The sequence below is a fragment of the Hypanus sabinus genome, chromosome 10 (assembly GCF_030144855.1).
Source record: "Hypanus sabinus isolate sHypSab1 chromosome 10, sHypSab1.hap1, whole genome shotgun sequence".
Lineage (NCBI taxonomy): Eukaryota > Metazoa > Chordata > Chondrichthyes > Myliobatiformes > Dasyatidae > Hypanus > Hypanus sabinus.
The window spans coordinates 129,246,094-129,259,747 of record NC_082715.1 but is presented as its reverse complement, the minus strand read 5'-3'; the positions used below and the strand labels follow the sequence as shown (position 1 = coordinate 129,259,747).

The 13,654-nt window shown below is 42.5% G+C and overlaps 1 pseudogene; it reads left to right on the top strand.

Moving 5' to 3' along the window:
- Positions 1-12,235, top strand: part of LOC132401359 (uncharacterized) — a 91,590-nt pseudogene extending 79,355 nt beyond the window's left edge.
- The last annotated feature ends 1,419 nt before the right edge of the window (positions 12,236-13,654 follow it).

The following is a 13,654-nucleotide window of genomic DNA, read 5'->3' as shown; positions in this document are numbered from 1 at the left end:
ATTAAAGAACAAGGGAGGGAACTGTGGGCACTTTGGCTTCAGTGTTTCAATCCTCTGTAGCAGCAGGTGTGGTACCAAGGGGCCAAGGGAATGTCAATTTATATTGTGTTTCAAAAAAGGAGAAGGAGATAAGCTGAATTATTACATTTGCTAAGGGAAGGTCGTGTCTGGCTAACTTGATTAAATTCTTTGAGAGGTAGCAAGGAATGTCAGGGTGCTGGGTTTAATTTACAGGGAGTTCAGCAAGACTTTTGACAAGGTCCAAGGTGGCGGGCTGGTCTTAAGAGTAAAAACGCACAGGAGTCAAGTGAGAGTAAAAAGTTGCCGCATAACTGGATCAGTGACGGGAAGGAAAAGAATCACTGGAAAAGCATGACCAGTGGATTGGACTCTAGTTCAATGTTATGATATGTTTCTGATTTCTGATTACCCCTTTTTTATTGCTATTTCATGCAGTATTGATCAGAGCAGACTGGTTCTGCAGCCTACATTCAACAAAGAACTTTGTGGATTGATGTTTAAAACTTGGTGATTTTCCCTTTTGCTGTTTATATGATTTGCTGTTTATTTGTAGCATGTTAAGTGTTTGATTTTTTTTTTGAACGGGTTCCGTGGTGTTTCTTTTTATCCTGGCTCTCTGTGGGAAGATGAAACGCGGTTGTACGCTGCATACGTACCTTGATAATAAATATACTTTGAATCCGGAGCCTCATCCGTACTGGGTTCTTTACTTGTAATGTATATGATCTACATGCAGGGGAGATAAGAAACCTATTGCATGTTGAAAGGCTTCGATAGAGTGGATATGGAGAGGATGTTTCCTATGATGAGGGAGTCTAAGACCAGAGGACACAGCCTTAGAATAGAGAGGTGTCCTTTTAGAATGAAGATGAGGAGAAATCTCTTTAGCAAGAGAGTGGTGAATCTGTGGAATTCATTGCCACAAGTAGCTGTGGAGGCCAAGTCTTTGAGTATATTTAAGACAGAGGTTGATAGATTCTTGATTAGTCAGGGCATGAAGGGATACGGGGAGAAGGCAGGAGATTGGGATGAGAGGGAAAATGGATCAGCCATACTTAAATGGTGGAGCAGACTTCATCAGCTTTGATGTCATTGATGAATAGAATTTAATCCAGAAAAAATTGCAACGACGTGCAACATGCCAGGGGAGTGTACGACAAATGTGAATTTGTGAGAGGTGTAGACAAACAGAAGATCACCGATCTTAAGGCAGCTGTTCAGGTCAGTTGTTTCTAAATAAAAACAAAAACCATCTGGGATGGTACCATCTATTAACAGTCATGGAATGTAAGAACGGGGAGGCTTTGCTGGGATTATTTTTATACAACTCTGGTTAGCCCATAGTTTGAATACAGCATAAAGTTGTGGACGTAATATTACTGAAAAGAAGTGAGAGGACACTGAGTTTTGCCAAGCTTTGAATCTGGATTGGAAAATTGTAGCTACGATGAAAGATTGGATAAACTAAGATGATTGTTCTTTGGATTCTAAGATAATGAGAGGAGGGTTTACTGAGCTATGTGCATTTGCAGACAGCCTGGATAGAATAGAAGATGACCATTTTCTCGTAGCAAAGGGTTCAAAAATGAGAAGACATAGATTTGCTTTAAACCTCTTATTTTTGAATAGTGGAGGGAAGCCGGGGAAACAGTTTTGTTCCTCCCAGTAGTAAGAATCTGGAACTCCTTGAAAGGATGATTACACTCATAAATATTCAATGCATAAACAGTACTTGGATATTTATTTGAAGAGCTATGATTAGCAGGGCTACTCATTTAAAATACTGAAAAAAGAGAATAAGTTTATGAGCTCTTCTTTGACTGACACAATGGGCCGAATAGCCTCCTTCATTGTATGTTTTCCGTGACTCCCTAAATTGTTCTCTTTCTGCATTCTAACTAAACATTGCTACTTTTGACTATTGGCGAATATAAATCATTATCTGCACAACTACTGATACTCTCTCTGTTTTTTAGGACTGGATGAAATTCTGGTCTGTACGCTCTTGTGTTATTCATAATTTCTGTCATGTTAGCACCATAGAAGTGTGCGTCATAACTGATGCAAGTGTTGTGTCTGTACACAACTATATATTGATTAAATAAAAGCAGCCTCTCTGGAGGTGGCTTTAACTGGTGCATTCACATTGCAGCGAGAGAGAGAGAGAGCGAGAACAATGCGCACGTGTAGACAACAGATCAATTTGTAGTGCTAAGGGGGAGGGCGCGGGTCATTGCTCTGCAAGAAATAGATCCATACATTACACTTCCTCCCCCTTAATGTAATGTAACATTAATTTAACATAATGTAACAGATTAATATAACATAAAACTGTATATGTACAAAACATTCAATTTCCCTTTGACAAACCATATTCAAATAAACATGCTTTCACGATAAAATCATAACTAATGTCACTATTCTAAAGAATCAGTCTTTTGGCTGCCACTGTCTTTCTTTCAGGGTAGCACCCCTGGACCTGTGGAGTAGCATCAGGTTTGGTCGGTGTCTTGTCTAAGATGAAGTTTGCAGTTGCCAGTGTCATGTTGCTGTCAGTGATGGTCATCAGAGGTAAGTCTGGTGACTGTAATGTGTCCATCTTGTTGGATGCAGTCGATTCAGGTGCTTTCTTCAGTTGAGCATCCATCAGTTGGTCCACTTGACAACTCCATGTCTGATCTCCATCATCCATTGTGTACATCAGTGGTCCAGTCCTTTTAGCTATCTTACCAGGTGTCCATTTGTCTGCTCAGTAATCATGCACTAGGGCTTCCTGTCCAACCTTGAAGCTGTTTGCTGCTTCACTTGGCAACTGGCTGAACTGTTTATTCTGCTCTCCCTTCTGTTTTGGGAGGTCTGTGCAAGATCTCAGGTTCCTCTTCATGAACACAATTGCAGGTGTTTGATATGTTGTCGCATGGAAAGAGTTCTGATACACAAAAAGGAAATTGTCCACTTTGTGTTGTAGAGAAATGTCCTCATTGTCCATAGCTTTAATGGACTTCTTGAAGGCTTGGATAAACCTTTCAGCCCACCCGTTCTTTGCTGGGTGGTGAGGAGCTGACTTGAAATGACTGAGGCCATTTATCTTCATGAAGTCAGAATTCTTCTGACACGTACTGTGGTCCGTTGTCACTCACAATTTGTTCTGGTGAGCCCTTTCTGAGGTGGTCTTTGCTGAGGTGGTTGATTTCATTGGTATAACCTCTGGCCACTTCAAATGAGCATCCACAGCAATCAGGAACATGGACTCCGTGAATGGCCCAGCAAAGTCAATATGTACTCTTTGCCCTGGTGAAGACGGCGACTCCCACAGGTGTAATGGTGCCAGAATGTTTTGGCATGGGCAAAACTCTTCATCTTGATTGTACCCATGTTCTTCTTGCAGATTTTCTAACACTCTGGGGTGTAGTTTAGAGGGAACCACAACACAAGATCCACACCTCAGCGTTCTTCGACATACCGACAGTTAATCTCGTCTCGCTGAGAACTCTGGAAACACAGGGTTACCATGAGCTGGCCATCTTTGCATGGTGATTTCATAGACTTTTGACAACGTCGGGTCATTCCTTGTTTCCATTTGTATTTCTGAATTTATTGTTGGTATCTGGTCCAACAATGTGGTGTGGAACACCTCTGCTGGGTCACAGTATGAAGACTTTTCTACTTCAGTTGCCAACAGTGGAAGATGTGACAATCCATCAGCGTTGCTGTGTTGTTTAATACCCTTGAACTCTATGTCATAAGAGTGGGTTCCTGGGAACAGTGCCCAACATTGTAACCAGGTAGCAGTCATCACTGGAATTCCCTTCCTAGGACTGAAAATGGGCAGAAGGAGCTGGTGATCTGTCACTAACGTAAACTTTTTTCCATAGGGGTAGTGGTGGAACTTCTTTATTCCCCACACTAGACTAAGGACCTCTCGACCGATCTGTGCGGAGTTGCGTTCTGCAATTGCCAGTGATCTTGAAGCAAATGCAATCAGGCATTCAGACCCATCTTTCATAGTGTGTGACAAAACAGCACCAGTGCCATAAGGGGACACATCACATGCCAGTCTGATGGGCAGGGATGGGTCATAACGGGTGAGCTGTTCATCTGATCTTATTAGTCTCTTTGTTTCCTTGAAAGCTTTTTCACATCTTTCCAACCATTCCCACTTTGCTCCTGTCTGTACGTTGAATGGATGCAGCACAGTGACAATGTTTGGGAGAAACCAGTGGTAATAGTTTACAAGACCCAAGTGTGACCTGAGTTGTGACACATTTCCAGTTTAGGTGCCCGTAGCACTGCTTCAATCTTCTCTTGTGACTTATGTTAGCCATGCTTGTCAATGACACGTCCACAATATGAGGTTTCATTTTTGAAAAGCTCTCATTTCTCTCTCTTTGTGCACAGACTGTACTCACTCAGCCTGGTAAGCACTTTGCCAAACGTTCTGGAGGTGCTCTTCATCATTTCTGCCAGTCACGATGATGTTATCAAGGTAACATTGTGTTCCTGGGCTACATTGAAGCACTTAGTCTATTGCTCTTTGCCAAGTTGCTGGAGCTGATATGACCCTAAAGACGAGACAATTATACTGGAACAATCCCTTGTGAGTGTTGATTGTGAGGAACTTCCTGCTTGACTCCTCAATACCCAATTGCAGGTAGGCTTGTGACAAGTGGATCTTTGAAAACCTCTCCCCACCTGCCAAAGATGCAAAAATTACTTCTATTTGTGGCAGGGTACGTAGCACCGGGTTGATGCTCACTTTGAAATTCCCACATATGCAAATTGCTCCGACCTTCCCTTCTTGATTACTGGGACAATGGGCGTGGCCCAATCACTCCACTCATCCTTGGAGTGAATTCCAGATGCCTCCAAGCTCTGCATCCACTTTAGGATCTAGTGTGTAAGGCACTGGTCACACTTCATGAAATCTTGGTGTTGCTGTTTCATCCAGTTCAATTCAGGCCTTTCTTGCCTTTGAGTTTACCGATCCTCTTCTCAAACACCTTCTCATTAGCGTTAAGCAGCTGTGCCAGTCTCTGGTTGGTGCTACCATTTGGGCTGCCATCGCCTGTTGATGCCACACTGAGACCTTTGTTCAAGTGCCAGTCTAGTTGGATTTCGCTCAACCATTCATGTCTGAAAAGTACTGGCCCTCCACTTTTAAACACACAAAGCTCTGACTTCTAACAGTGTTTGGCCTCTGTACATCACATTCACTTTGTGTTTGGGAGACACATTTTTCACCTGTGTAGGTCTTTAGCATCACTGAGGTCTTCTCTAATAGAATCTTAGAGAACAGTCTGTTGTAGTCAGCTTCTGGAAGTATGGACAATGCTGACCCTGTATCCAGCTCCATTTTCAGCCTTACACCAGACACGTTTGTCGTGATCCAGATGATTTTGCGATCTGCTTCAGTAATACTACGCAGTTCTAGGCATGACAGCTCACCTTTATCGGACTCAGTGTTGACTGTTTCACATTCGGTTACTTTATGTATTTGCTTCGTTTTGTGTGTGAAACTTTTCACTCGGTGTGGCTTTTCTCGTTAGTCGTGCTTTATGTTTGACTTGCACACTCTCTCTACATGACCTTGTCTAAGATACTTTCTAAAATCTTTTTATTTGAACCAACAGTTATTTGTGGGAGGATTTGTCATGATAAAATGTTTGGCTTTTTGCACCATACAGGGACATTTAGTACATTTCACATTTTAACCTCCTTTTCTGTAGTTCTGTTGCATCCTTTGCTGCAGTCACCACTGATATTGCAATGGTCAACACCCATTTTAAGGTTATGTCTCTTTCTGACAGTAGCCTCTTCTGAGTGCTTCGACTATGCATGCCACATACAAGCCTGTGCCTTAATGCATTAAAAATTCCATCTCTAAAGTCGCAGTACTGGGAATGTTTGTGCAACTCTGCAATGTATTCAGAAATGCTTTTATCCTTTGACTGGTTCCTTTTGTAAAATCTAAATCTCTCAGCTATTACCAGTGGTGTAGGGCTCAAGTGATTTTGTAGAATTATAACAATTTGGTCAAACATCTTGCTTTCAGGCTTTTCAGGAGTTACTAAGTTGTGTAAGAAACTATGTTCTTGGACGCATCAAGCTAAGAAGAGTGGGTGCTTTGTTTTGCTCTTCCACATTATTCACGTTACAATACAGTTCAACCCTCTCAATATATGACTGTCAGTCTTCATTAGCACTATCTAATTAGTTAACTTTCATGACAGATTATTTTAATTTTAAATTATACTAGTCGCACATCTTTCACTGCGTGCTCGGCTGTACTCACGTGTCCCTTGGTTAGCCCCTGTGACAGATTTCCATACTGTTCAACTCTTCCCTTGCGTTGTTTTTTCCCAGAACTGACAATGCACTCTGTGATATTTTCTGACCTTCAGGTTCGTACTTGTCACCAATTTGTTGTGTCTGTGCACAACCACATATTGATTAATTAAAAGCACACACACTGGAGGTGGCTTTAACTGGTGTATTCACATTGCAACGAGAGAGAGAGAAAGCAAAGTGCACGAGCAGACAACAGATCATGCATAGTGCTAGGAGGAGTCATTGCTCTAAAATAATTAGATCCATACTTTACAGCAAGTACCTACTATATTTCATGGGAAAGACAGCTGCCTAAATCTCGTCTCCATCATGATATAGTGATTACTGTCATAATAGTGTTCTCTGTTGTAAAGTAGTTATCTCTATAGTAAAATAGTGATGTCTGAAGTAAGGTCACCATTGTGAAATAGTGGTGCCCGTGGCAAAATAGTGATTTCCATCTTAAAATAGAGTTCACCAAGATAGGAATTTGATGACTTGCAATTCTGGTGAAAGCTGTTGAAAAGACTAATTATTTGCTTCCAGTAAAGATAGCATTGTCAGTTCAGCCTTTTGTTGTATCAACCACTTGAAGTTCTGACAATCTCTGCATTAGAACAAGTACTAAATCATTCGTTAAAGATGAAAGTACATTCAATCACTGCAATTCTGAGATTTGGCAGAAGAATTTTTTTTTCCAACATATAATTTCTGTTTATATTTTCCACACTGCCGAAATATTTTAGCTTCAAGTAATAAAAATGTTTCTTTCCCCTTAAAATGTCTAGGATCTAATTGAGTACCACTGAAGTACATTTAGGGACATAATCTGGACATTCAAGTATCGTGTGTGGCTAATTATAACACGCATCAGTCACTCAATGCAAAATCAACGTCCATGTTTCGTTCTTTCTTCATAATGGAAGTTTTACTCTAGTGTGCCTTTACAGCTTGCTTTGAACTTTTTTCTGGTTCTCTACAGATGTGCTATTTATCTAATTAATCTGTTCACCTTTGCTCAGTGGATTTACTGGTGAATCGTTGGAAAACTGGACTACTGGCCCAAAGAGGAATGTTTGGTTCTATGGCATGTGTTCGACTCCCAGAGCGTCTACTTAAAGGTGATTATGCAAATTATGAACAGGCAGAGACCATCCAGAATATCCTATACAGCCAGTTTAACATTGAGGTAAGGCTCACATTTTTTTTTAATGTTCCACTATCACATAAAAAGTAAGACATAAACTGGAAATTACTTGTTGCCTGTATAACATTGGGGCAGACAGGTCAATGTACTTGACGCACCATCAATAACTCTCTCTGAGATATGAAGGCGAGATATCGGCTTTTATTGACTGGAAGAAGGAACAAGCAGTAGTTGACCACCATACTACATCCTGGAGACTGAGAGGCCGGGCTCAGGCCTCAATCGCCTTTATACTGGGGTCTGTGGGAGGAGCCACAGGAGCAGTCAGCAGGGGGCGTGTCCAGACAGGTATATGTAGTTCACCACAGTACTATATCAGTAGCAAAGTCTTAGCATCCAAATTTTCGGCAGGCCTAATTTGCTTCTAACTTTCTCAGATCATGTCCACACGCAGGCTGTTATTAGGTAGAGGGCCAGAATGGTACAAATGCTCTTAAAGGCAATTCCATTGCTAAGGTGACTGGTAAAATGGAAATTCCAGTGGAGATCATTGGAAGTGGTTTGGACCAAAAGGAAATGCCACGTATATATGAGAAATAGTAAATGTTTGCCAGAAACTGTAAACAACACGTCACCTAACACGTTATTTTATTTTTATCTACTTGAATTTAATTTCTCTGGATGACTTTGTGGGATTTAAGTACATCTCCAGATTAGGAGTTCAAACCTCTGAGTGCTCGCCACAAGCCTGTTGAGAGATATCACCATCAGGAAAACAACATTTTAAGACAATACAAACTCACTTCCAAATTCTCTGCAATTGTAACTTTACGGGATGTTATTGACAGGTTGAATGGGAAGGTAACTTCTCACCATCTTACTGAAAAGGCATACAAGGCAGCATTCATTCAAATCAATATCCTTATTAATGGATTTAGGGAAGCGGCCACAGGGCTGAAAATTCCAAAAGACTCGAGGAACAATTTTAAAATATGGAGCTATAAATGAGAACCTCCACTTACTGATCAATGTGCAATGTCAAGAAGAACACCAATGACATTCCATTTCCCAGCTTTTATGATTGAGCCAAGAACCAGGATTTCTAGGTAATCCTCTCCTTAGACTCATAGAAAAGTACAGCACAGAAACAGGCCCTTTGGCCCATCTTGTCCTGCCAAACCATTTAAGCTGCCTACTCCCATCGACCTGCACTGGGACCATAACCCTCCATGCCCCTACTATCCATGTACCTATCCAAACTTCTCTTAAACTTTGAAATCAAGGTTGCATACACCACTTGCGATGGCAGCTCATTCCACACTCTCATGATCCTCTGAGTGAAAAAGTGTCCCTTCATTTTCCCCTTAGACTTCTCACCTTTCACCCTTAACCCATGACCTCTAGTTGCAGACCAGCTCAATCTCAGTGGGAAAAAGCTTGCTTGCATTTACCCTATCTATACCCCTCATAATTTTGTTTACCTCTATCAAATTTCCCCTCAATCTTCAATGTTCCAAGTCCCAACCTATTCAATTTTTCTTTGTAACTCAGGTCCTCCAGTCCCGGCAACCTTGTAATTTTTCTCTGTACTCTTTCAACCTTGTTTACATCTTTCCTGTAGATTGGTGACCAAAACTGCAGACAGTACTCCAAATCTGGCCTCATACAAGTTGGTCTTATACAACTTCAGAATAATATCCCATGTCCTGTAGTCAGTGCTTTGATTTATGAAGGCTAAAGTGCCAAAAGGTTTCTTTATGACCCTATCTATCTCTGGTGCTAATTTCAAAGAATTACGGAATGCATTCCCAGATCCCTTTGATCTTTCATACTCCTTAGTGCCTGACTGTTCCCTGGGTAAGACCAACCCTGGTTGCTCCTACTGAAGTGCAACAGCTCACATTTGTCTACATTAAGTGCTATCTGCCATTTTTCAGTCCAGTTTTGAGGGCTTCATTGCCTCATTAGACAGCCTCCTGACCCCAGCTCCAGCCACCCGCCCACCCGCCACCAGACGCCTTGGCCAGGTGCGGTTGGTCAGGGCCGGAGGTCCCCGTGCTGGGGCCGTGGTGGTCGCAGTCCGGAGAGAGCAACCGACCAAGCGAGGAGTGTGACAGGGCGTGCCTGCTCCCCCCCCCCCCCCACGTAGGATCTATCGGCCAACAAAAGTTTGTTTCAGTAGATCGCAGCGAGGTAGCTGCTCTGATACTTACGAAACCCTGAGCCCGAATTAGGTCATCTGCAAATATTTTTAGCACCGGGTTCCCCACGAACATTCGGTGTGTTAAACAGCTTTAGAGGCAGCGCTCCATGCTAGTAGCGACAACACTTCCTGCCGACTGCCCAAGGCCAACCAGGGATCACTGGTGCGAAGGTGTCACCGCGGTTAGACCTCACACGGGTTCAAGTTCAACAGTGAGCGTGACAGGGAATGAGGAAAGGTGCAGCTGACTCCTGTCGTTAGTACACTGTGCAGTGTGTGGCGGGGGAGCTACACGCATGCGCACTGGGCAGAAAGAACAGAACTAAAACCCTGCAACCCGGAAACAATCTCTCAACAGTATTTGTGTATTTTTTCTTTTTTTTGTTTCGGGATCTACTGGGAAACTCTCAAAGATCGACGGGTTGGCGACCGCTACCTTAGGATTTTCTATACCTTGGGTCTGCTAGGGCAACCTCATACCTTCTTTTAGTCCTCCTGATTTCTTCCTTCGTGTTCTCTTGCATTTCTTATATTCCATAAGTATCTCATTTGTTCTTACCTGCCTATACCTGCCATGCACCTCCTTTTTTTTCTTAACCAGTGCTTCAATAAATCTGGAAACCAAAGTTTCCTGAACCTGTTATCTTTACCTTTTATTCTGACAGGCACACTCAAGCCTTGTACTCTCAAAATTTCACTTTTGAAGGCCTCCCACTTTCCGAGTTCACCTTTACCAGAAAACGACTTGTCCCAATCCACACTTTCTAGGTTCATTTTAATACTATCAAAATTGGTCTTTCTCCAATTTAGAATCTCAAGCAGCCAATCAGACCTATCATCTTCAATATTTACTTTGAAACTAACGGTATTATGATCACTAGGTGCAAAGTGTTCCCCTGCACAAACTCCTCTCATCTGCCCTGTCTCATTCCCTAATGGCAGATAAAGTATTGCACAATCTCTTGTCAGGACTTATATGTACTGATTAAGGAAACTTTCCTGAACACATTTAACAAACTCGATCCCATCAAGTCCTTTTACAGTATGGGAATCCCAGTCAATTTGTGAGAAGTTGAAATCACCCACTACCACAAACTTATGTTTCTTGCAACAGTCTACAATTTCTCTACAAATTTGTTCCTCTAAACCCCTCAGGCTGTTGGATGATCTGTAATTTAGCTCCATTAACATGGTCATACCTTTCTTATTACTTAGTTCAATCCATAATGCCTCATTAGACAGATTCTCTAGTCTGTCCTGACTGAGCCTTGACTAGTAAAGCTACCCCTGCCCCCTTTAAGCCCTTTCACTCCATCATGCCTAAAACAATGAAACCCGAAATATTGAGCCACCAGTCCTGCCCCTCCTGCAACCAAGTCTCACTAATGGCTACAATATCAATTCCATGTGTTGATCCATGCCCTGAGCTCATCTGCCCTTCTTGCAATACGTGTTGCCCTGAAGTATACGTAGCTCTGAACATTACTCCCGCTGTGCTCAACCTTTTGAAGTCCTTTTAAATTTAAGGATAAAACTGTAAGTCTGCGTTTATAACCCAGTAAAAATCTTCAAGAACCATTGCAGTTTCCTGTTTCTGCTACAAAAAAATTGCAATCAGGTTAGAATTACATCCTCCAGAAAGCAGTATAAACCTGGTCAGCAATTAATTGGGTTTAAGTTCTTCCCTCCCTAGAAAATCTACTCTAATTTTACATTAATTATGTAGCTTTATCCTTCATCCAAATATAATTGCCAAGCTTTTGACTGCTGCAATTGTAAGTTTGCCATTCCATTCATTTCTCTTTCCCGGCCTTTGTGTTGGGGAATTTTAGTTTTTCCTCGGGCAAGTCTGGGGGGGGGGTCAGTCCACTGCCATTGTGCTTCCCAGTGCATCAACATGGATATGGGCCATGCTTTCTCTTAACCATGATTTAGGTTTATACCTCAAGCGCAAATTTAGGAACTTGCGCTTTAACAAATTTAGCAATTTAGATGTTGATGCAGAAATGCTTGTACTGAAATTTAGATGTGTGTTTTTTCAAATTATTCCTGCAAAGTGAGAGAGTATGGCAGTTAGCGCATAGCTATTACAACTCAGGGTGTCGGAGTTCAGAGTTCACTCTATAAGGAGCCTCTGTATGTCCTCCCCATGGAATGCGTGGCTTTTCCCGGTGCTCTGGTTTCCTCCCAGTCCAGAGACGTACTGGGTGGGCTCATTGGTCATTGTAAATTGTGCCGTGATTGGGTTGGAGACAATCGGGGTTGTCGGGGTTTGCTGGGGTGGCGTGGCTCGAAAGGACTGGAGAAACCTACTCCGTGCCGTGTCACATTTGTATCAAAAACCTTTGTCATCTGTTCGACTTTGAAGCAGATTTTTGTTTATGTACTAATGCATTTTGCTGCATGTCGTTGATAACCAGGTACCCATCAAAGCTTTGGGAGGGAAGTTGTATGTTCGAATTTCTGTACACATCTACAATGAACTGAAGCAGTACCAGAGGCTTGCAGATGCTGTCGAAGAAATCTCATTAAAGTGAGCCAGTTGCAAGTCACTAGTCCTTCAATTTCCCTGCGGACTGTAGTCCTGCTGCTATGGTCCTTTCATTATTACTCTTCTTCAAGTGATTAAAATGCAAAACTACTGTAATTAGCACTGGAAATCTGCAGTTTGGATTAATGAAGATGAAGTATTACTGTGCTGTGCAAAAGTTTTAGGCCCATACATATATATAGCTAGGGTGCCTAAAACTTTTTGCACAGTATTGGTTTTGTCTTGTGGAGCAAGCGGAGAGTGTGTTTGTAAATCTGTTGGGAGCAAAAGGTGTTGGGAATGGCAAGGGTGGTGTGGGACAGGTGGCAGAGAAGGAGTGCCAGGGGCGGGGGGGGGGGTGGCGCGGGTACAGAAACACCCAGCTCTGAGACAGCAGACAAGATCATTTGATTCCAGACAATTGGCTTATTGATTATTACAGTATCTCTCTGGGGCTTCTCGCTCCTTTCCCGTTCCCTCCCTTTTCCCAGCCATGATTCCCCTCTCCCTGCTTCCTGCCCCCTTCCACAATAGAGACCCACATCAGAATCAGGTTTTCCATCACTCATGTGCCATGAAATGTGTTATTTTTTGTGGGAGTTACAGTACAATACATAAAATTACTACAGCACTGTGCAGAAGTCCTATCTATATAAATGTGCCCGAGACGTGCACAGTACTGTATATTACATTAGTGCTCTGATATACTGGATCTCGCAATTCATCTCATTAATCTGCTACATACCTAATGCTTTTGGATTCATGCTCTGATTTAACAATATAGGCTGTGGTGTTGGGAATGCAACTTTTCACTTTATTCATTAGTATCGGAACGGAGGAACCTAAGGCGTTGTGGCCAGCTAGTGTAGAGGAGGAAGGGTATCCACAGAAGGGCTTGGATAGGGATAGGGAAAATAGTGGCAGACTCCATCAGGGAGTCTGGGATTATGCAGTCTGGTAGGGAGAATAAAGGTGTAGACTATTTTCTAACTAGGGAGAAAATTCAGAGATCGGGGTGCAATGGGACTTGGGAGTCCTAGTTCAGGATCCTCTCAAGGTTAAATGGCAGTTTGAGTCAGCAGTAAAGAAGGTTAATGCGGAGTTATCGATTATTTTGAGAGGGCTAGAATATAAATGCGAGCATCTAAGGCTTTGGTCAGACTGCATTTGGATTATTGTTGGCCCCGTATCTAGGAAGGATTCATTGGCCCCGGAGAGGATCCAGGTGTGATGAGAAGAACGATCCCGAGAATGAAAAGCACGAAATATGATAAGCCAATTTCATGTCGCTGGGCCTGTATTTGATGGAATTCAGAAGGATGGGGTGGGGTAGGGGGGGGGAAACTCCCTGAGGATCTCAGGGATATTGAAAGCCCTGGACAGAGTGGGGCAGGAGAGGATGTTTCCATTAGGAGGGATGTCTAGG